Source organism: Crotalus tigris, unplaced genomic scaffold (genome assembly GCF_016545835.1).
Source record: "Crotalus tigris isolate CLP2741 ecotype Arizona unplaced genomic scaffold, ASM1654583v1 scf7180000018371.15429387391:27106975, whole genome shotgun sequence".
NCBI classification, from domain to species: Eukaryota; Metazoa; Chordata; class Lepidosauria; order Squamata; family Viperidae; genus Crotalus; species Crotalus tigris.
In genome coordinates, this window is record NW_024096970.1 from 5,410,381 (window position 1) to 5,432,552 (window position 22,172).

Sequence of the window (22,172 nt, forward strand, 5' to 3'; positions counted from 1 at the left end):
TTCTCTTCATCAGGTCAATAGCTTTCTCTAGGATCCAGTCTGAGTACGGTGCCCAGCTTCCTCCCTCTTCACTTGCGGGCAGGGATTTCTCCATCTCCTGCTTCCATTCTGGTTGCTTGGTCCCCCGTCTCAGGGTCACCTTTCTTGATTCCTTTCTCCACTCACTTTTCTTTCCAATGCCCATTGACCAGCGAGGCTTGTGGTCCCGTGTCTCCACCACTTCTTCTCCTGAGGAATCTGACCTCTCGGATCCCAACATCTGGCAAGGTTCCAACTGGGTCAGCGGCTCTCTTTCCAGGGAGTTTTCTCCCTCTCTTGCTTCGTTGTCTGACATGGTAATTTTTTGCAAAATCCCCCGGCAAGGGTCTACCTTCCAGGTGGATTAATTTTGCAAGTCCTGTCTAATGTAAGGACCCACCCCACTTTGCATCTTAAGAAGACAGAACTCTTGGAATAATTCTTCCAACAGGAATCCTTTATTAAGAGACTATGGTTGCAGGCGTTCTAGACAGGACTTGAGGTCCAAGCTCTCCAATTCAAGGTTTTAAGGGTTTCCCCAGTAGCCCCACCCAATCAATCCCCTCTTTCAGCGACAGTCTCAGGCATTACACTTCCACCCCCTTTTCATTACTGCCCGGCTGGATGGAGACTTCAAAGAAATTACATGAAAGGAAAACGGCCCCATTCTTATGGTTAGTTCTTTTGCAATACACACATTCAGTTCCTTAGTTCTCCCCCTTCTCTCCCTCTTATGGCAGAATCCAGAGAAGGCAGAATTGGGGTTTTCTATATTTGATAACTAAAGATGAAATATAATTGAATTCTGACATCATTAATAATAATCTAAAATTTACTCATAAGCTAAATAATACTTTTTAGTCTCATATTTATTCTGAATATAATCTATCCATCTTCTCCAAACCGAAATATATCTTTCTTGTGAGTAGTCCTTCAAATAAGTGGAAATTTCTGCTAAATTAGACACCTTAAGTATCCATTCTTCCATAGTAGGCAAAGAATCTTTCTTCCAATATTGCCCCACCAATAATCTTGCAGCTGTTATAAGATTCAACATCAAATTAATTTCTTTAACATCAAAATCTACAATAACACCTAACAAAAATAATTGTGGCGTAAACTTAATCTTTCTCTTAAAAATCTTTTGAATGTTCCACCAAATCTTAATCCAAAAAGCTTTTATATTTCTACAAGTCCACCAAATATGAAAATAAGTTGCATCTAAGCTTCCGAATCTCCAACATTTGGACTGTAAATTAGGATACATACAGGACAACTTTTGAGGATCCAAATGCCACCTATAGAACATTTTATAAAAATTTTCTCTTAAATTTTGAGCTTGAGTAAATTTTACATTTCTAACCCAAATTGTCTCCCATGTGTCCAATAGAATCGGCTCTTGAATATTTTGTGCCCATTTTACCATACAGTCTTTAACTCCGTTTCAGAATCCAATTCTATTAAAACATTATAAATTCTCTTTATATGGGCTCGAGTTTGATCTTTAATCTGTTTTACCAAATTCACGTCATCTAAAGTAATACCAACCTTTTGATCTAAACTCCACCTGACTAACAATTGATTATACCGAAACCAAGAGTGTACGATATTTTCTTGCTTCAACTCAGCTAAAGATTTTAATTGCCAATCCTTCCCTACCAAACTAAGTAATTCCTTATAAGAAAAAAAACAAGTATTTTGAATAATCATAGATGCTAGCATTGATCACAGTTTCAGAGATTTCATGAGTGTGTAAGGTATGAATTTCTTCCTACCCATGTATATTCAAAACCTACTTTAGTGTAAGACATTTAAAAGTTTTATTCTGTAGATACTTACTTAACAGTTGAATTCTTCAAAGCCATTATGAATATAAATTGCCTTCCTGATATGATTTGATAAGGAAAAAATTAATAGAAATGGCTTTAATAAAATAATAAAGCAGAGACATTAAGTCTTGATTTTATTTTATATAAGGTGAAAAAACAAATTGTTGGAAGCTTATTTGTAAAATGAACACATGCATTTCAGCGACATATGTGTTAATTGAAATCCTAGGATGTGAGAATTTATTTTTTGAAAGATACACAGAATTTTCTCTCAGAGGCCTTAGAACAGCTGCAAACCAGACCTACTTCACAGATACACTAAGATAAATGGGGTTTCAATCTGGCATTTGGTTGTAGATCTGATCAATAAGTCTTCCAGTAATACAGTATTTATAATTAATAATATTTCAGTTTCTATACCACATCTTAAGAAGCAGAACTCTTGGAAACAATTTCTTCCAACAGGAACTTTTATTAAGAATAGTTGATAGCAGGCATAATAGAGAGGATCTGAGAGATTTCTTTACAGATCGATTACTTTAAAGATTCCCTAAGCAAACTCCACCCCACAGTTCATCTGGACGATTCAGACTGGCCAATCCCCAGATGTTAGCTCCATCATGGAAAAGGGGAGATAACATCAATCTGGCTCCATTTGTAGTGCGATGTTCCACACTTGAGATCGGAAAGATAAGCCAGGTCCTGGAGGTTTGTACTTCTTCCCCCCCCCTTTTCCTAGCTGCCCAGATAGGGAGAAAAAGGTTCAGAGAGATGCATAGTGCAGGAGACAATTTGTTACATTGTAATGGATAGCAGACAAGGAGTCAGTAAACAAAAGGTTACATTGTAGCAAATAAAGAAAGTGAAAGCAATAAACCCACATGCATATCCCCCCTCCCCCTTTGAAGTATGGCAGAATCCAGGAAAATATGAGATTTGATTTTAGATCAGAGGAGATAGATAGAAATGAAATATAACTGGATTCTGACATCTTGCCCCCCCTTAAAAATAAGAGAGATCCACCTGTAGAGAAAAACAAAACAGGTATAAAATTTAGTCTGCTTTGTTGGGATATTCTGTATGAAACTTGTTTAGCAGTTTTGGTGCTCTGACATGATGTTTATGGACCCACTCGTTTTGTGATGAGGTAAGGTATTTCCATGCTATTAGGTATTGAGTTGTCCCATGATCCTAGAGTCTAGGATTTCCTTTATCTCGAAGTGTTGTTCTCCTTCAACCATGATTGGAGGTGGTGTGGGGGGGAATTTTTGGTCGTAAGGGTGACTGTTGTTCTCTTTTTAGCAAGCTGCAGTGAAAAATTGGGTAATATGCTTCCCTTAGATCAGTGGTTCTCAACCTTTCTAATGCCGTGACCCCATAATACAGTTCCCCATGTTGTGGTGACCCCCAACCACTTATACATCACCGGGTGCCCGGGGCGTGGCAAAGTGGGTGTGGCCACCAAGTGGGCATGGCCACCATGTTGTGGTGACCCCCAACCATAAAATTATTTTCGTTTCTATTTCATAACTGAAATAGAATCAGCTCAGCTAGTTGACTGGCTCCCTCCCAACCCCTTACTTAGATACTGATTCTGGGCCAAACACAAGGCAAGCAAAATGCCATCAGCATACTGATGCCACCTCCTTCCAAAGTCCAAGCTGATTTCTTTGAGCATTTGTTTGTACTTGGAAAAAAGCAGAGTAGAGGAATATTTGTTAAATGGATCTGAGTCAGTGGGAGACAATGGAAGGTTGCAGGACCAATTCTGGGTATCTGCAGCTCTGTATCTGGTGGACATGGCCACCCACAAATGACACAGGTTGTAACTAGAAAAAAACCATTTCTCTGGATTTCAACACAAGCACCCATCTGCTGAGGATTCTTGACATATGAGTTTCCTCTGCCCACAAAATCTCCAGGAGAGTCTACCCTTTCCAACTATTCCAGGCTATTCCTCTGAATCAGCCATCAAAATGGGGTAGGGATGTGTGAGAGTTAAGAAGGGAAGATTGCAGCTACAGAGAAAAAAGTTCTTCTCTCAATAGAGCGAATTCCTCTTTGACTGGAATTACAGATGCATGTCACAGAAACACCCCCCCCCATTTTGCTAATAAAGTTTAGCCTTTAAAAGAGGGGGGATGAAAAGACTGGCTTAGGAAAGTAGAATAATAATATCAATAACATCTGGAGCACCACTGGAACATCATTGGCATTAACAAAATCATCATCATTCAATTGCAAAAAGGCAGCCTTGGAACAGCTTACGTTCTGCCAAGATAGTTTGAAGGCCATCAAAGCACAACACGCTTCCGGCCTGTTCAGCTTGCTGGCAATGGTCCGGAATTCTTGTGTATATTCGGCTACCAGTTGTCTGCCCTGCCTCCTCGTTTTGATTCTCTCGCGGGCTTTGTGATCAGCCAGGGGGTCCTCAAAGCACCTTCTCAGAGAGGACATAAAACATTTGAAGTCGTTGAGCTCTGGGGCATTGGAATCATGCAGGTTCACCATCCAGTCTGCGGCTGGTCCGTTCAGAGTGGATTGCACGATACGGATACGGGCTTTGTTGCTGGGGATGTCCCGTCTGTATTCTTCCATGTAGCTGAGGACTTGGGTTAGGAAGAACCTCAAGCATGGTGGCTTCCCCCTGAATTTCGCATCCAGTGGTGGTAATCTTTGAATGGATCGGTGCCTTCGCCAGTGACGGTATTGTCTCCCACCATGATCGCCATCTCCGGGTCAGCAGGGAATGGGGGCTAGCTGAAGTGGTAGCTGCTGGTTCATCAGAAGTCCCCAGGACTACAGGTTCCAATTCCCTTTCAGTGCGTTTCCAGCTGCAGCTCCAGGTGCTGGTGCAGCCACGGGGCTCAGGTTTCTCCTCCCCTAGAGAGCCGAGGGTTCTTTTCATCAGGTCAATAGCTTTTTCTAGGATCCAGTTTGAGTGTTGTGCACAACTTCATTCCTCTTAGCTAATGTTCAGGGATTTCTCCATCTCTTGCTTCCATTCGGGTTGGTGGCTGTCCCATCTCAGGGTCACCTTTCTCGATATCTTTTCCCACTTGTCTTCCTTTCCAATGCCCATCAACCACCCAGGTTTGTGGTCGTGAGTCTCCACCACTTCTTCTCCTGAGGAGTATGACATTTTGGATCCCGACAGCTGGCAGGATCCTGGTTGGGGGGAAGGCTCCCTTTCCACGGGGTTTTCTTCCTTCCCTGAACTCATTCTCCGACACTGTAATTTTTGCAAAGTCCTCCGATAAGGTTCTTCCTTCCAGGTTGACTATTACTGCAGATCCTATCTAATGTAAGGACCCACTTCAATCCCACATCTTCAGAAAGCAGAACTCTTGGAAACAATTTCTTTCAACAGGAACTTTTATTAAGAGTAGTTGAATAGCAGGCGTAATAGACAGAATCTGAGGGATTTCTTTACAGATCAATTACTTTAAAGTGTCCCTAAGCAAACCTCACCCCACAGTTCATTCAGACGATTCAGACTGGCCAATCCCCAGATGTTAGGTCCATCGTGGGAAAGGGGAGATAACATCAATCCAGCTCCATTTGTAGTGCAATGTTCCACAGCTCTTCACATCTCCTTTTGAGAACAGAGAGATAAGCCAGGTCCTGGAGGTTTGTACTTCTCCCCCTCCCCCTTTTTCCTAGCTGCCCGGTTAGGGAGAAGAAGGTTCAGAGAGATGCATAGTGCAGGAGGCAATTTGTTATGTTGTAATGGATAGCAGACATGGAGTCAGTAAACAAAAGGTTACATTGTAGCAAATAAAGGAAGTGAAAGCAATAAACCCACATGCATATCCCCCCTCTCCCTTGAAAGTATGGCAGAATCCAGGAAAATATGAGATTTGATTTTAGATCAGAGGACATAGATAGAAATGAAATATAACTGGATTCTAACAGTAGTTCATTTATCTTTTCCCGCACATATGTCTACATATTAATTATAAAGCCACCTATCCTATCTGAAACCAGAAAATTATATAATGGAATTTGGAAATATGTAAATAATCTGTTTTCCCCAAAGCAAATGTAACTGGATTAGCAGAATAGGAATAATTATGTATAGAATAGAATAGAGCTGGAAGGGACCTTGGAGGTCTTCTTGTCCAGCCTCCTGCTCAAGCAGGAGAACTTATATTATCTAGTGTAGGTTAGTGTAGGAGTGACAGAGAGCCATATGACTGGTTTACAAGTGTAGATATATTCTCTTGGTCACTTTATACTTAAAGACTAGATAGATGTGTGAATTGTATGTATGTGTGTGTGTGTTTGTTTGTTTATTTATTGCCACCCATTTCACTGATACATGACTATCGAGGTGCATTTTAAAAAGGATGACTGAAGGGATGGAGGCTTTTTTGAATTTGTCTATTCTGTAACATTTCAGTATCTTCAGTATTGTAGTCATAGGGCCAAGTAGATGAATCATTCTATGGATTCAATGTATAGTCAGAAAATTTCCCATGCTGCACTGCATAAGTTTTCAAAGAACCCTGAATGTCAACATGTTTGATATGAATATCCAAGGTAATATTAACCTTCTGCTTCTAAGTGGAGTGGCTTATTCACATCTGAACAAACACACAGTATTGTAGTAATCAAGTGACAAGCATATATTGGTGAACCAGCACAAATATATGTTTTCATATTTAGTTTGGTTTAGTTAATGCAAAATTTTAAACAAAGACTGTGCTATCTCCTATAGGCCTTGCTTCTATAACAAGAATATTACAGCCTAATAAATTTCTTTGTAAAATTAAAACTTGCATTTATTAATGTATGGTCTTCTCAGTTCTTTGCATGATAAAAATAATCATATATGATCTACAGAAGCAACTATGTACCCATGGTTTCAAGATGAGTATAAGGGTGTCTTTTCAATTTCTTATCATTTCAATTTAAATAGAGGTGATTATTTTGCTGAGTAGTTTGGGTTCTAGTGGTTAAACTAAAAGAAACTACTTTGAAAGAAGCTTCTTTTTTTGAATTTAATTTAATTCAACTTGTATTGTTATAAACCAGAAACACCAAGAGAATGTTGTGTATCTTTGCTTAATATATTATTTCTGAAAAGTACTACAAATATGTTTTTAAAGTATGCAAGTTGGTTAATACATTTTTCCACAAAAATAATTTCATTTATATAGGCATTTAGCTCTACAGCTAGGCTTTATCATTCCTTAATTGCTTTGTTGCTGTTAAAGTGTTTAGTTGGACTGGAGCTGATATGATTTCTGTTCAAGGTGCTCAGAATTGCACTAAATTAAATGTTGTTAATGTTAAAAATATGAGCTTCCACAAACTATGTGGCCAAGACTTTTGTTATGCTAAGCCATTGCTGTTGAAATGATCGTGACAAATTAAAGAGGGAATCCTGTTTTTAGCACTGCTATTTAAGATGATTACATTAATTGCATCTTAGACTCAATTTGTTTATAGTATTTACCTTTTAGCACAGAATGCAGCAAAGTATTTTATATTTATTTATCAAAAGATGTATGTACAGAAAAAAGCTAAACAAAATGTAGCTAAATATAATGAACATAGAACTATATAGAAAATAGAATTCCTTTATGAGACAAAATAGTTTGATGACACATCTGTTTAACACAGGAGACTGCACTGAAGAGTAATTCACTGGCATTGTTTAAAAATAAGATGCTATTTTATGGAGAGAAGTGATGGCAAATGAGGGCTTCTCTAAGGCAAACCAATGGTCTCTAAAATGTTTACAACAGGTTTGTGCAATATGTCTCACTAAATTGAATGTAACCTCACCAGCCATGCTTGTGGTAGACAAGGCTGCTTGACAATTCCACCATTTCTTCAGGTCTGCACCAGCAGCAGAAGTAGTTGTAGAGAGGTCCCCATGGGATTAAGCCATATTTGGCTGGTGGACTATATTTGCTTTCATTGATGGCCAAATAATTATGTAAGGCTGGTTTATAGCTAATATATTTTTGCATATTGTGTGACTTAAGAAAGATGAGGGACCCAGGTTGTAAATAAATGGAAGGTGAACAGTGATGATGCAATAACTAAGGACATTTCGAAAAATAAACTGATGTAGAGGCTATTCCAGTAACCCAAGGGGATGTCCGAATTAGGTAGAACAGTGATAACTGTCACCTTTTCAGGAAATGATAGATCTATCAACCAGTTAAGTTGTGCAAATGTAGGCTTGGAGTTCAGAAACAGTGGAAGAATTAGAAACCTTCCCAAGCATTAACTTTTTATTACAGTTTTCGTTTGGTTGAATAACAAGGAATAAAAGGAGGACTGTTTGCATTTTTAATTAGCAAAACTTACTCTCACTCTTACAGACACCACTTAAAGATTTGCACAATAAAAAAAATCTGCATGATAAATGTATCTATGTAATTTAAAACATCATTGTCACTAACACAAATCTCTGGATGGCAGTTCAACTCTTAATGTTATATAGTTAAGAAGAACACAAATACAAACAAAAACAAAGGGATTATAATATTCTGTAATTTGTGACCGTGTTTAGCTTGGGAAAAAGTTATTGCTTTCATGAAAATGTAAAAGAAATAACTGGACCAATGTTTGAATGTGTCACTTTGCTTGCTAAAGAATATTTATTAACTCTTGTGCAAAATAAAGCTTATCTTTTTGGTACTTATTAAAAATTAATTTAAATATATTACATTCTATTTCTTTTGGCTGTAATGGTGTATCTTTTCTTCATCTTTCTAGATCTTGCAAAATGGAAAGAAAAAAACTACATGGTGAAAGCTGTGCACATAAAAGCTAAGGGAAACATGCTCTGCTACTTTCCATTTATTTATTTATTATCTTTAAGGGTTTTTAATCCCACCTTTATTATTTTTATAAATAATAAAATAAAAAGGGACATATATAATGCTCCTTCCTCCTACCATTTTCTCCACAACAACCATACACACAAATACATCAAGCATAGGAAATCAGGAGTCCAAGCAGTTCAAAATGAATATAGATTTATTGTATGCTAATCCTCTCTTTAGGAATCTAAACTACCATTAAAGCAAATTGGCAGTAGATACGTCAATGGAATTCAAGGGCTAAACTTGTGGGTGCAAAGTGATTAGAGACTGATGACACACTTGATCTCTCCCTCAGACTCTGCCAGTAATCTACAACAGGGCTTTTCAACTTTTTCACCAATTGTACCACTTTTAGGATATAGCAAAATTTGAGTACCACCAGTCGCCTAGCAAGGTGTCAAAAACTTGATGACCAAAAAAAAAGGAAAAAAGTGATAAAGTATAGGTAGTCCTCAACTTACAACAGTTTGCTTAGTGACTGTTCAAAGTTACAATGGCACTGAAAAAAAGTGATTTATGATCATTTTTCACACTTATGACCATTGCAGCATTCCTAGGGTCATGTAATTTACATTTGGATGCTTGGCAACTGATTCATATTTATGATGGTCACAGTGTCCCAGAGTGATGTGATCCCCTTTTGCAATCTTTTGACAAGCAAAGTCAATGGGGAAACCAGATTCACTTAACAACTGTGTTACTAATTTAACAACTGCAATGATTCACTTAACAAATGTGGCAAGAAAAGTTGTAAAATGAGGCAAAACTAATTTAACAAATTTCTCACCCTTTCTCCTTTTATATCCTCTCCTTTCTCTCCCTCCTTTTATATCCTCTCCTCTCTTCCGCCTCCTCCTTTTATATTCTTTCCTCTCCCCCCTCCTCCTTTTGTATCAGGAGACCCAGCCTTGTAACCAAATCATCCTTAGCGATAGGATAGGAGACCACTAGGATATGCCAAAAGGAGGGGGAAAGGGGATGGCGAAAGGTCAAAAGGGCTGCTGTTGGCCAAGTGCTAAGGCAGGACTTCCCTATTCTCACACACACATATCTCTCCAAAAGCCTTCCCTTTCTCACTCACACATCTCTCACACAAAGCCTTCCCATTTTTACATACACATCTCTCCAAAAGCCTTCCCATTGTCATGTATACGTCTTTCCAAAAGCCTTCCCATTCTCACATACACATTTCTCCAAAAGCCTTCCCATTCTCACGCATACGTCTCTCCAAAAGCCTTCCCATTCTCATGCATACGTCTCTCCAAAAGCCTTCCCATTCTCACGCACACATCTCTCCAAAAGCCTTCCCATTCTCACGCACACATCTCTCTAAAAGCTTTCCCATTCTCATGCTTACGTCTCTCCAAAAGCCTTCCCTCTATTTCTCTCTCTCTCACTGCTTCCCTGACAAAAGCCTTTTCTCTTCTGATTCTTTCTCCAATGTCTTCTTTTTCTCCCTCTCCTGCCAAAATTGCTTCCTTTTATATCCTCTCCTGTCTCTGCCCTCCTCCTTTCTCCTCCAGGTGTGCTGGAAATGCCAATCCTGGGGCCTTTGTCTCACCCCAGCAGCCCTGCAGCTCCTGAGGACTCTTTCACGGCAAGTCCTGTGCTTTGGCTCATTCCCTCCCCCTGCTATACTTGACTAGCCTAGTCAGGGTCGCGTACCACTTGCCAGGTGCCAATGTACCACCAGTGGTACACGTACCACTGGTTGAAAAGCCCTGCTTTAGACTAGCCAACCCAAGTCTTGCAGCTGTTCTTCGTGTGTTTTATTTTTTCCCCAAGTTTTTTATTAATTTTCCAATATTACATTTACATATTTGAAAAGTATCATGGCGACTGGGCACAGTAATTCCATTACATTTGAATATTATCAACAGAAATCTCAAAGTATTACAACAACTAATTCCCTCTCTTTCCCTCATAATATCTACTGTCTCATATTTGGACCAATACAGTTCTTATTCTATCAATCAAACCAAAAATACCTTTCTAGTATTCATCAATAATCTTCAGTCTATACATATCTTAATTGATTTGACATTCCATTTTTTAGACAATAACCTAGTAAGTTTTTCTTAACTTTAATTTCCCATTGATATTTAAATTTAATGTTTAATCTTTATCATTTCCAAATTTTAAATGACCCCAATTTCTAAGTCTCCTATCTCATATTTGGGGCTAATAATTTTTTTCTTTTCTTCCTTCTACTTCCTTCCTTTCTTCCTTTCCAAAGAAAAAAGAAAAAAACCCATCAGCATTTGTACCACAAACCAATATACAAATTTAATTATTAGTATTTATACTTCTATATTGCTTTTACTTAACCTTTGTCTCAACTCATAACAATATCTTAAATTCAAATCTTAGTTATTTTTAAACATTCAAACTTTTAGCCAACCAGTGACCTGATAGTTAATTTCCCCTTAATATTTTAATTTAATGTTTAATATTTTTTTCCAAAATTTTAATTAAGCACAATTCCTTTGTCTCAATTCCTTATACAATCTAATATTTAAAATACTCACCTTATATATAGATTCTACCATCTATCTTAACAAACTAATAAAACAATATAATATTATTATTTCAATATTTATATTTCTAGATTTTATATAACCAAATTTTTCTTTATCTCAAATCGTTACAATATCTTATGTTCAGAATACATATTCTATCCATTTGGATATATTCGATTTTAGATCTCATGTGTAAATCAAAACCCCAATCCTTTTCAGTCTTATTCTAGCTTTTTTTCTTTGCCAAGTCATCTTTCATATCTTTGCTTTTAAAAAGATCTCCTTGTATTGTTGTGGCTATTGTTTGATGTTGATAAAAGCATCCAGTTGATGTTTTCTTAAGAGGACTAGCCAATTTAGCAGGTCATCTCTTTGTTTTTCCAGTTTGATGCAGTTGTCCCAAAGTATTTATCTTCTCTTTCATCTGTTTTTCTTTTTTATCTTCAAATTCCTTCTGGTTTATAAGAAAAGTCTTTTCCTTGTTCAATATTATCAGTTTCTTTTTTGTATTTTCCATTGTCTGTATTTGTTGAGTATCTAAGTCTTCTGTCATAGCATTTGGTTGTTTCACTTTCTCTATAGAATTCTGTATAGTCATCTTTGGTTGAAGTCATAGTTTGAGTTTGCATATCCAGACTTATATGGAGAGTTTGGATAATCGCTTTTAACATACAAAGAATTTGTTCCTGTTCTTCCTTTGTAGGAGAAATCCATTCCTGTTCTTCTTCCATTGTAGTATATTAAACTAAAAAAAACTTACAGTCAGAAAGTCCACCAAGTGAGGTGCTGAACTGAGTTTCTTGCAGCTGGTGCTTCAAGGTTGCTTTATATCTTATCTATTTTCAAAGCTGTCAACAAGTCTCTCTTAAAGAATAGCAGGTTACAGTCTCAAATTTAGCCACCAGATATCATCTCAGAGTTAGTTGGATCTTTTCAATTCCCCCCCCCCTCTATTTTAAGGGGAAAAAACCACTGAAATCTTCAATAATAGTTAGAGAAAAAATCAGAGAAAAAATAGAGAGTAGAAAGTTACAAATCTTATAATCCACCAATTTTAGGAAATAGAATTCCAATTAGGATCCCAGTATTTTTCCAACATTTTAAACTCCCTTGAGTTTTCAATCACCACTGTTTCTGGAGGGAGGCCTAAGATCCCCCTTCCCTCACCACAGGGAGGAAAGTACTTTAGCAGCTTATGCAGGTAATTAAGTAATTAGGATGTAAGAGAGGCAGCTCTCACCCAGTCTCTTCCACGCTGTTTTAATGTTGCCAGATGGTAAATGAGATTTCGGCTGTTAGCAGCCTAGGGACGAGCCATATTTCTATGGCCAGTCCTTTCGTCTGCTGGTTTGGAGGGATCGCCAGCTCTAACAGGAGAGTTGCTGCTCTCCCACAATCCAGCAAAAGCCTCTTTGGGGTGACTTTCGGCCCTTTTCAGGGCCCCCCAGTGATGCACAATTGAATGGGGGAGAGAGACCAAGTCTCCCAGCCGTCCATGGTGGCCATATGACAAACCAGAAGCCCCTCTTCTTCATATGTTTTAGTCTCTAGGCTTTTGACCTTCTCAGTTGCTCTTCTCTGATCTTTTTCCAAGGTCTCAACATCTTTTTTTAGTATGGTGAACAAAATTGGTTGCAGTATTGCAGGTGTGGTCTCACTACAGTTTTATAAAGCATTACTAATACTTCATGTGAACTTGATTCTATGCTTCTGTTTATACAACCCAGGATTGTATTAGCTTTTTTGGCTACTGCTACACACTGCTGGCTCATAATCAAGTGATCGTCCATTAGGACTCCAAGATAGCTCTCACAGTTGCTGTTTTTGAGCCAGGTCTCAACTAATATCTTATTTTTATATCTTTGATTTTTCCTGCATAAATGTAAAACTTTACTTTTCTCCACATTGAAACTCATTTTGTTGGATAGGGCCCATTGTTCAAGTTTGTCAAGATCTTTTTGGATCCTGAGTTTGTCTTCTGGGGTGTTGGCTACTCCTGCCAGTTTGGTGTCATCTGCAAATTTGATAAGTTCCCCTTCTAGTCCCTCATCTATTGAAGATATCGAAGAGTACTGGGTCTAAGACGGAGCCTTGTGGTACCCCACTGCTTACATCTCTCCATGTGGATGTAGTACAATTGAGGACTACTCATTGATTACAATTTGTCAGTCAGCTACAAATCCCTCTAGTGGCGATGTTTTCTATTCCACCTTTTTGTAGCTTACTAAACAGTAGATTGTGGTCTACTTTGTCAAATGCCTTACTGAAATCTAAGTACACTATATCCACAGCATTTCGCTGGTTTACTAATTTGGTCACTTTATCAACGAATGAAATAACAAACCCATGCTGGCTACCAGTTCTAACTTTGTTTGCTTCTAGTTGTTTGTAGATCTGTTTTTTTATTATCTTTTCCAGGATCTTCCCAAGTGTTGATGTTAGACTGATTGGTCTGTAATTTCCTGGGTCTGTTTTTTTCCCTTTCTTGAAGATGGGAACCACATCAGCCCTTTTCCAATCATCAGGTACTTCCACAGTGCTCCAGGATTTTTGAAAGATGTGGTGCAATTGTTCTAAGATAACACCTGCCAGCTCCTTCAGAACTCTGGGATGTAATCTGTCGGGTCCTGGTGATTTATATTTGTCAAGGTCGGATAGCTGTTCTTTTACCATTTTCCTAATTTAAAATTTTGTTTCTAGTTTGTCTTTTGCAGTAGGTTTTTTTTTTTTTGGTATGTTGGGCTATAATTTCTTTTTGTGTGAAGACTGATGCAAGGAATGAGTTAAGCAGGTCTGCTTTCTCCCTAATGGTTGTTACTTCCTTGCCATCTTCTCTTTTTAGTGGACCTACAGTTTCCTTGACATTTTTCTTGTTATTAATATGTTGAAAGAAACTTTTTTTATTATCCTTGATTTCTGTTGCATTCATTCTGAGCCTTTGCTTTCCTGACTTTATCTTTGCATGTTCTGGCTGTCTGCTGATACTCAGTCTTAGTTATGTGTGTCCCTCTTTCCATTTTTTGTATTTATCCTTTTTGTCTTTCAGTTTGTCAGAGAGATCTTTGTGCAGCCATGCTGGTTTCTTCTTGATTTTCTTGTTTTTCTTTTACCACACTTCTTGAGTAGTTTTCCCCTTTAGGATTTTCATCCATGGAATCTTTCCTAGGTTCTATCTGAGTTTGTTAAAATAAGCTTTTTGAAGTTTAAGACCCTGGTTTAATTATTTTCTATTGCTTGTGTTTGTATTATATTGAATTCCAGTATGACGTGGTCACTTTCCCTCAAGGTTCTAGCAAATTCAACTCCCTCTATCACTTCTTCTCTATTAGTAACAATTATCTCCAGTATAGCTTTACTTCTAGTTCCCTCCTCTACTTTTTGGATGACAAAGTTGTCAGCTAGGTTGGTTAGGAATCTGTTTGATCTCCCGCTCGCTGCAGAGTTTGTCTCCCAGCTGGTATCTGGATAGTTGAAGTCTCCCATTACTACTGTGGTATGTTGCCTACATACATTTGTTAACTGGTTGGCAAAGAGTTCATCTATTTCTTCTGATTGGTTGGGTGGACTGTAGTACATCTCTATAGCAACGTATTTTTCCCTCTTTTATATTGACCCATATACATTCTGGAGGGATTTTATCGTTGATCATGTGCATTTCTGTAGATATGTACTATTCTTTTACATATAGTGCAACTCCCCCTTCTCTTTTTGTAGTTCTGTTTCTTTTGAACAATTTGTATCCATCCATCAGTCCATTCCAATCATGGGTTTCATCCCACCAGGTTTCTGTAATACCAACTATGTCATACCTACCCTCGTGTACTATTGCTTCTACTTCACCCTGTTTGTTCCCCAGGGTTTAAACATTAGTATATAAGCATTTAAGACTTTTATGCCTATCCATGGGTATGTTTCCTGCATCTCCTGATTGTTGTTTGAGTTTTTATTTTTTTCTCATCACTTCCTACCTCATTGTTCAATTTGTTTTCTTGGGATTTATGATTGGTTTTGTGTTCTAGAACTTCTAAAGATTGGTCATCCTTCCCCCTCAATTTTAGTTTAAAGCCTTTATGATGAATTGGGCAGGTCGTGAGGTGCAGCCCATCCCTTGCCAAGAGTCCTTCACATAGGAAATGCTGTCCATGATCCAGGAAACCAAAGTTTTCTTGGTGACAGCATCCCTTTAGCCAGTGGTTTATTTCTAGAATTCTTTTTTCCCTCAGTGGGGGTTGGCATTTCATTGGGACTACTGATGACAACACTACATGCTCCTAGCTCCTTAACTTTATTGCCTAATTCAGGGATCTTCAAGTTTGGCCATTTTATGATTTGTGGACTTCAACTCGCAGAATTCTTCAGCCAGCCATGAACTAGGAGGCAATTACAGAGTTTCCTGGGATTTGCAAATTTTTACCAGCAGTTTATCCCCACATTTGCCCAGATAGTCCTGCCCATCACCAATTTGCTTAAGACGGGAGGGAGAGTGAAGCCCAAACTGAGTCAGCCACTAAACTGGTCCATCAAATGCCAAGCGGCTTTCTAGAAGCTAAAGTGACTCTTTGCTGCAGAACCAGTTTTAAAGCACCCTAACCCAGGTGACCCTTTTGTGATCCAGGCAGATGTCAGGGATGTGGTAGTGGGGGCTATCTTACTCCAGAGGAACAAAAAGGGGGAACTGCAACCCTGTCTCAACATGTCTCACAAGTTATTTGATACTGAGAGGTGTTGGGCCATCTGGGAGAAGGAGGCTTATGCCGTCCAATGGGCTCTTCTGACCTGGAGGCAGTTTTTGAAGGGTAATAAGATTCCATTCAAAGTGTGGACAGATTATAAGAACATGGAGGTGTTAAGGACCCAGAGGAAGCTGTCCCCTAAGCAGGTCCAATGGGTTCAATATTTTAACTGGTTCAATTTCACCCTTCACTACCTGCTGGGGGGGGAAAGAACTTCCTAGAAGATGCCCTCTCTCACATGCCCCAGTACAGAAATGTCCAAGAGAAAATAGTTAACGTCATCATTTCACCCAGGCAGCTTGCAGCACCAATGCTTACAAGACAGCAGAGAACAGCCACTCTGCAGCCAGATGGAGATTTGTTGACACAACTGTTAAAAGATGCCTTGGGGGCAGATGAATGATTCCAGAGACATAAAGATAACCTAATGACAAAAGAGAGTTTGGCATGGAAGGGGAGCAAATTGTACATCCCAGCCAGGCAGATAACCTTTGTCCTGCAGAGGAACCATGATGCAAAACCCACAAGGCATAATCCTTTTCAGGGGGGTTGGCATGTCAAGCTTAGTTCACCTTTCATCTACATTTCCCCTGCAAAGAAAATACTCAATCTTGACAAAGAAAGGAATGTAAAGATGGGAGGATGGTATCCAGGCAACCGAGCATCTCTTGCTGTTCTCTGGAAAATTTCAAGGACTCTGAGTGTGGCTATCTGTTTTTTCAAAATGAACAGAAGTGATTGATGAACATAATAAAGTGAGGGTGGCTCAGAGGGAAAGGGGAAAATAACTGTATTTGTGTGGGAAATCCAGAGCTGGTTTCACTTCTTCTTTGCAAATGTAGGCTTTTCAGTAAAGTATTATACTCTTTGTAAAAATATGTCTTAGGAGTTTCTTTTTCTGGAAATGCCAACTGGACAGTTGACAATAGATCAATAAACACAGAGATCTACTAATATTCACTTGAAATGGCTTGTGTCAATGCTAATCAAAGGATGAAAAAAGATCAGCAATGGCAGCATATAACGTGCTCTCCAGCATAATTGGAGATCTCTGTGGGATGGAATGAAACAAATACTGATTACAGATCAGCTTTCCCTGAACTCTTATTCTTTTACTTTCCTCTTTTTTTCTTTTTCAAATTATTTCAGACAAAGCAGGAAATAATGATAAATATAAATAAAGAGCTGTTCTGCTCATTGCCACCTGCCAGCAGTTTGGCAGTTCAAGTCTCACCGGCTCAATATTAACTCAGCCTTCCCTCCTTCCAAGAATAGTAAAATGAGGACCCAGATTGTTGGCAGCAAGATGCTGACTCTGTAAACTGCTTAGAAAGAACTGTAAAGCACTGTAAAGTGTAAAGAACTGTAAAGCACTGTGTAAGTCTAAGTGCTATTGCTACTGCTAAAATAAATAAAAAATAAAAGAAATAAAAAATAATAAAAAATAAAAGAGGGGTAAATTGATTTTCCAAAGCAAAAAAGGCAAAACAAGAAACAATGGATGGAAACTAATCAAGGAGAGAAGCAACCTGGAATTAAGGAGAAACTTCCTAACAGTGAGAACAATTAACCAGTGGAACAGCTTGCTTTCAGAAGTTCTGGATGCTTCATCTCTAGAGGTTTTTAAAAAGAGACTGGACAGTCACTTGTCTGAAATGGTATAGAGCAAACCTAGAGCATGCATGCCAGAGGTGCCACTCAGATGGCCATCGACCCAGCACAGAGTTCACCAGAGTAGTGGGGCAGGAAGGCAGGAAGAACATTTAATTACAACAGTTTAAATCTTTCCAAAGTAGAACTAAGCCCTCCCCTAAAAAAGAATTAATTAAATCACAAATCCTTTTTAAAGTAAAACAAACACTCTGTCTAGCTCATTTTCAGAACCCACAGCCTCAGACGAACCCAAGTGCAAACAAACAGCTACAAGTATCAAGCTGAAAAAACATTGAAGATAAGCTTAACCACAGGAATGCAGGACCGGCTATCGGCAATTAAGATTGACAGGATTAGAACAGAAACACAGAAAAATACATAAAATTAATGAAATACATCAGATTCTTTCCTGAGACAGGGATTAACTTTTAACCTTTTTCCTAAACAAGGTTGGATAAAGAAACTACTAGCCCATCAATAGACACTGCTCCACGAATCAGGAATGACAGTGTCAGAATCCAATTATATTTCATTTCTAACTACCTACTATGAAAAAAAACCATTTCTTACTCTCTCTGGATTCTGTCATACTATGAAAGGGGAGGAGGAAGCAAAGGGGTTTTATGACTCTCACTTCCTTCATTTAAACTACAAAGAATCAACTGGATGTTGATTCTTATCAAGAGGACTCACCATAACAATATGGCCATCGCCTTTCATCTACTCTCTCTCTTTCTGAAGCCTCCCTTTTACCAGCAGTGAGGGAAAGGGGGTGGAACAATGCAACGCCTGGGATCTGGGAAAAGAGAGGATGAGAGATTGTTGCCCAGAAGAACTGTGGGGTGGGGGCTGCTTGGGAACACTTAAAACATTGAATGGTAGGGGTTGATCCCTCATATCCTGTCTAGAATGCCTGCAACCATTTTCTCTTAATAAAGATGCCTGTTGAAAGAGATATTCCAAGAGTTCTGTCTTCTTAAGATGTAAAGTGAGGTGGGTCCTTACATTAGACAGGATCTGAAAAATTAGTCCACCTGGAAGGGAGAACCTTGCCAGGGGACTCTGCAAAAATTACCATGTCAGAGGACGGAGCAGGGAAGGGAGAAAGCCCCACGAAGAGGGAACCACTGCCCCAACTGAAACCCTGCCAGTTGTCGGGATCTGAGAGGTCAGATTCCTCAGGAGAAGAGGTGGTGGAGACACGTAACCACAAACCCCGTGGTCAATGGGTGTTGGAAAGAAAGGCGGTAGGAAAAGAAATCAAGAAATGTGACCCTGAGACGGGGGGCCAACCAACCAGAATGGAAACAGGAGATGGGGAAATCCCTGTATGCAAGCAAAGAGGAAGGAAGCTGGGCACCGCATTCCAGCTGGATCTTACAGAAAGCTATCAACCTGATGAAGAGAACCCTCAGCTCTCTAGGAGAGGAGAATTCTGAGTTCTACGGCTGCACCAGCTCCTGGAGCCACAACTGGAGAGACACCGAGGGGGAAGTGGAACCTGCAGCCCGGGGACTTCTGCTGATCCAGTAGTCCCCACTCCCTGCCGACCCACAGATGGCAATTGGGATGGAAGACAATACCACCAACAACGAAGGTACCGATCTATTCAAAGACTCCCGCCGCTGGATGTGAGATTCAAGGGGGAGCCAACACGCTTGGGGTTTTTCCTAACCCAAGTCCTCAGCTACATGGAGGAATATGGGCAGCACATCCCCAGTGACAAAGCCTGTATCAGGATCATGCAATCTACTGTGGATGGGCCGGCCGCAGAATGGGTGGTGAATATGCATGACTCCAATGCCCCAGAGCTCAACGACTTCAACGACTTCATGTCCTCTCTGAGAAGGCTATTTGAGGACCCCCTGGCTGATCGCAAAGCCCACGAAAGGATAAAAATGATGAGGCAAGGCAAACGCCTGGTAGCCAAATATACGCAAGAATTCTGGGCCATTGCCAGCAAACTGAACTGGCCAGAAGACATCCTCCTTAGCCATTTCAAAGACGGACTAAATTACAACCTATATGACACTTGCCTGCCCCGAGGGGACTCACACCAACTTGACAAAAGGTACATCCTGGCAGAGGAAGTAGAGATTAACCTACTGAAGAGGCACCGCCAAGGAAAACAATGGAGCCGCTCACCGCCTGAGTCGATACGTGAACCAGTGAAACCATCGGCTACAGCCAAGAAGCAAATGGGGTATTTCAAGTGCAGAAGAGAGAGGCATTGGGCTGTAGAATGCCACTCGAAAGCCCCCCAGCACAACCCAGACAGATCACCAGCCAGCAAATCCAGGAAGTCTTCAGCTAAGCCAAAAGAACTTGCCATGAGAGCGATGGAGGCTGTGGAATCCCCTGCCTCTGCTCATCAGGGGGAAAGAACTCCAGCCTACACTGCAGGGCCAGTGGATGCCTCAGACGACAGCTCAGAGGGCGAACCCCTGGTAAGTGGACCCATCACACTCATCCTCAAGACAGTGACTATATTAATTCCCCCTATGCCCGAAGCTGTGAAGGTGAAAGCCTTAATAGACTTTGGCTGCACCCGCTGCCTCATTAGCCCAATGCTAGTGGAAAAGCTGAGCAACCAATCCTATTTGGCCAGTTAGATGGGTCCATAGCAGGGGGGTGCCAGCTACCCTAGCTACTTTAATCAATCCACCTTTCCCTGGGCAAACATGAGGAAGACATAACATTTGTAGTGATCCCAGGCATGCAATGCCCAATGATCCTAGGGCTGGAATGGTAAAGAAATGGAAACCCTGGGTGAATTGGAGGATGGCAGAAATCAATTTACTGAAAGGGGATCCTATGGACTTAAACCCCCAAGGGGAGCTACCAAAATTAAGAATGGAAAAAGCATCCATGGGAGAGGAACGGGGGCTACCAGAAATACCAGAGGAATACAGAGATCTTGCTGAAGTTTTCAGCACGGAGAGGGCGGATGTACATCCCTCCCACCGACCCATGGACTGTGCCATTGAATTCAAGCCCAGAGCAAAACTCCCAAAGCCCAGATTATACTCCATGAGCCTGAAGGAGAAGGAGAAAATGGAAAGATTCATAAAGAAAAACCTAGAAAGGGGGTTCATTGAAACTGCCAAGCCTAACGTGGCCACTCCGGTCCTCTTTAGAGAGAAGGACGGCTCTTTACGCTTATGCATGGATTATAGGCTCCTAAATATAATCAGTGAAAGCAACTTATACCCCCTGCCCCTCATGAAGGACATGTTATCACACCTCTCAAAAGGATTTTTTTTACTAAACTAGACCTAAGGGAAGCGTACTGTCGCATGAAAATTCAGGAAGGGGATGAATGGAAGACCGCATTTAACTGCCCCATGGGGTGCTACCAATTCAAAGTCTTGCCATTTGGATTACAAGGGAGCCCCGCAGTATTTATGCAATTAATCAATGACGTACTAAGGGAGCACCTATTTAAGAGGGTCCTGGTTTACTTGGACGACATTCTTATCTTCACTGAAACAAAAGAGGAAGATGTCAACCTTGTCAGAGCGGTTTTAAAGAAACTGCGAGCTGCCCACCTATATGCCAAACTGTCGAAATGCTAATTCTACCAGGAAAGGATAGACTACTTAGGTTATCGCATATCCCCACAGGGCATTGAAATGGACCCAGAAAAGGTCAGAGCAGTATTAGAATGGGCACTACGTCACAATTGCAAAGTTTCCTGGGTTTTGCAAACTTTTACCACCAATTCATCCCCTCATTTGCCCAGATAGCCCTGCCCCTCACAAACTTACTAAAAATGAAGGGAACATCCTCAGTAAAACCTAGCCAGCCATTAACATGAACAATGGAATGCCAAGTGTCGTTTGCGAGATTGAAGAGACTTTTTTCTGCTGAACCAGTACTGAGGCACCCAGACATGGATAAGCCCTTCGTAATACAGGCAGATGCAAGTGATGTGGCAGTGGGAGCTGTGGGTCCATATATGTCATGTCAGAGCCCCGAAGCTATTAAAGAAGTTTCATACAGAGTATCCTAACAAGCCAGACTAACTTTTATACCTGTTTTGTTTTTCTCTACAGGTGGATCTCTCTTATTTTTAAGGAGGGCAGGATGTTAGAATCCAATTATATTTCGTTTCTAGCTACCTACTATGAAAAAAACCCATTTCTTTCTCTGGATTCTGTCATACTACGAAAGGGGAGGAAGAAGCAAGGGGTTTTATGATTCTCACTTCCTTCATTTAAACTACAAAATGACTGGATGTTGATTCTTATCAAGAGGACTGACCATAACAATATGGCCATTGCCTCTCATCTATCTCTCTCTGAAGTCTCCCTTTTACTAGCAGTGAGGGAAAAGGAGTGGAACAATGCAATGCCTGGGATCTGGGAAAAGCGAGGATGAGTGATCATTGCCCAGAAGAACTGTGGGGTGGGGGCTGCTTGGGAACACTTAAAACATTGAATGGTAGGAGTTGATCCCTCATATCCTGTCTAGAATGCCTGCAATCATTTTCTCTTAATAAAGATGCCTGTTGAAAGAGATATTCCAAGAGTTCTGTCTTCTTAAGAACTGGATGCAGTATTCCAAGTGTAGTTT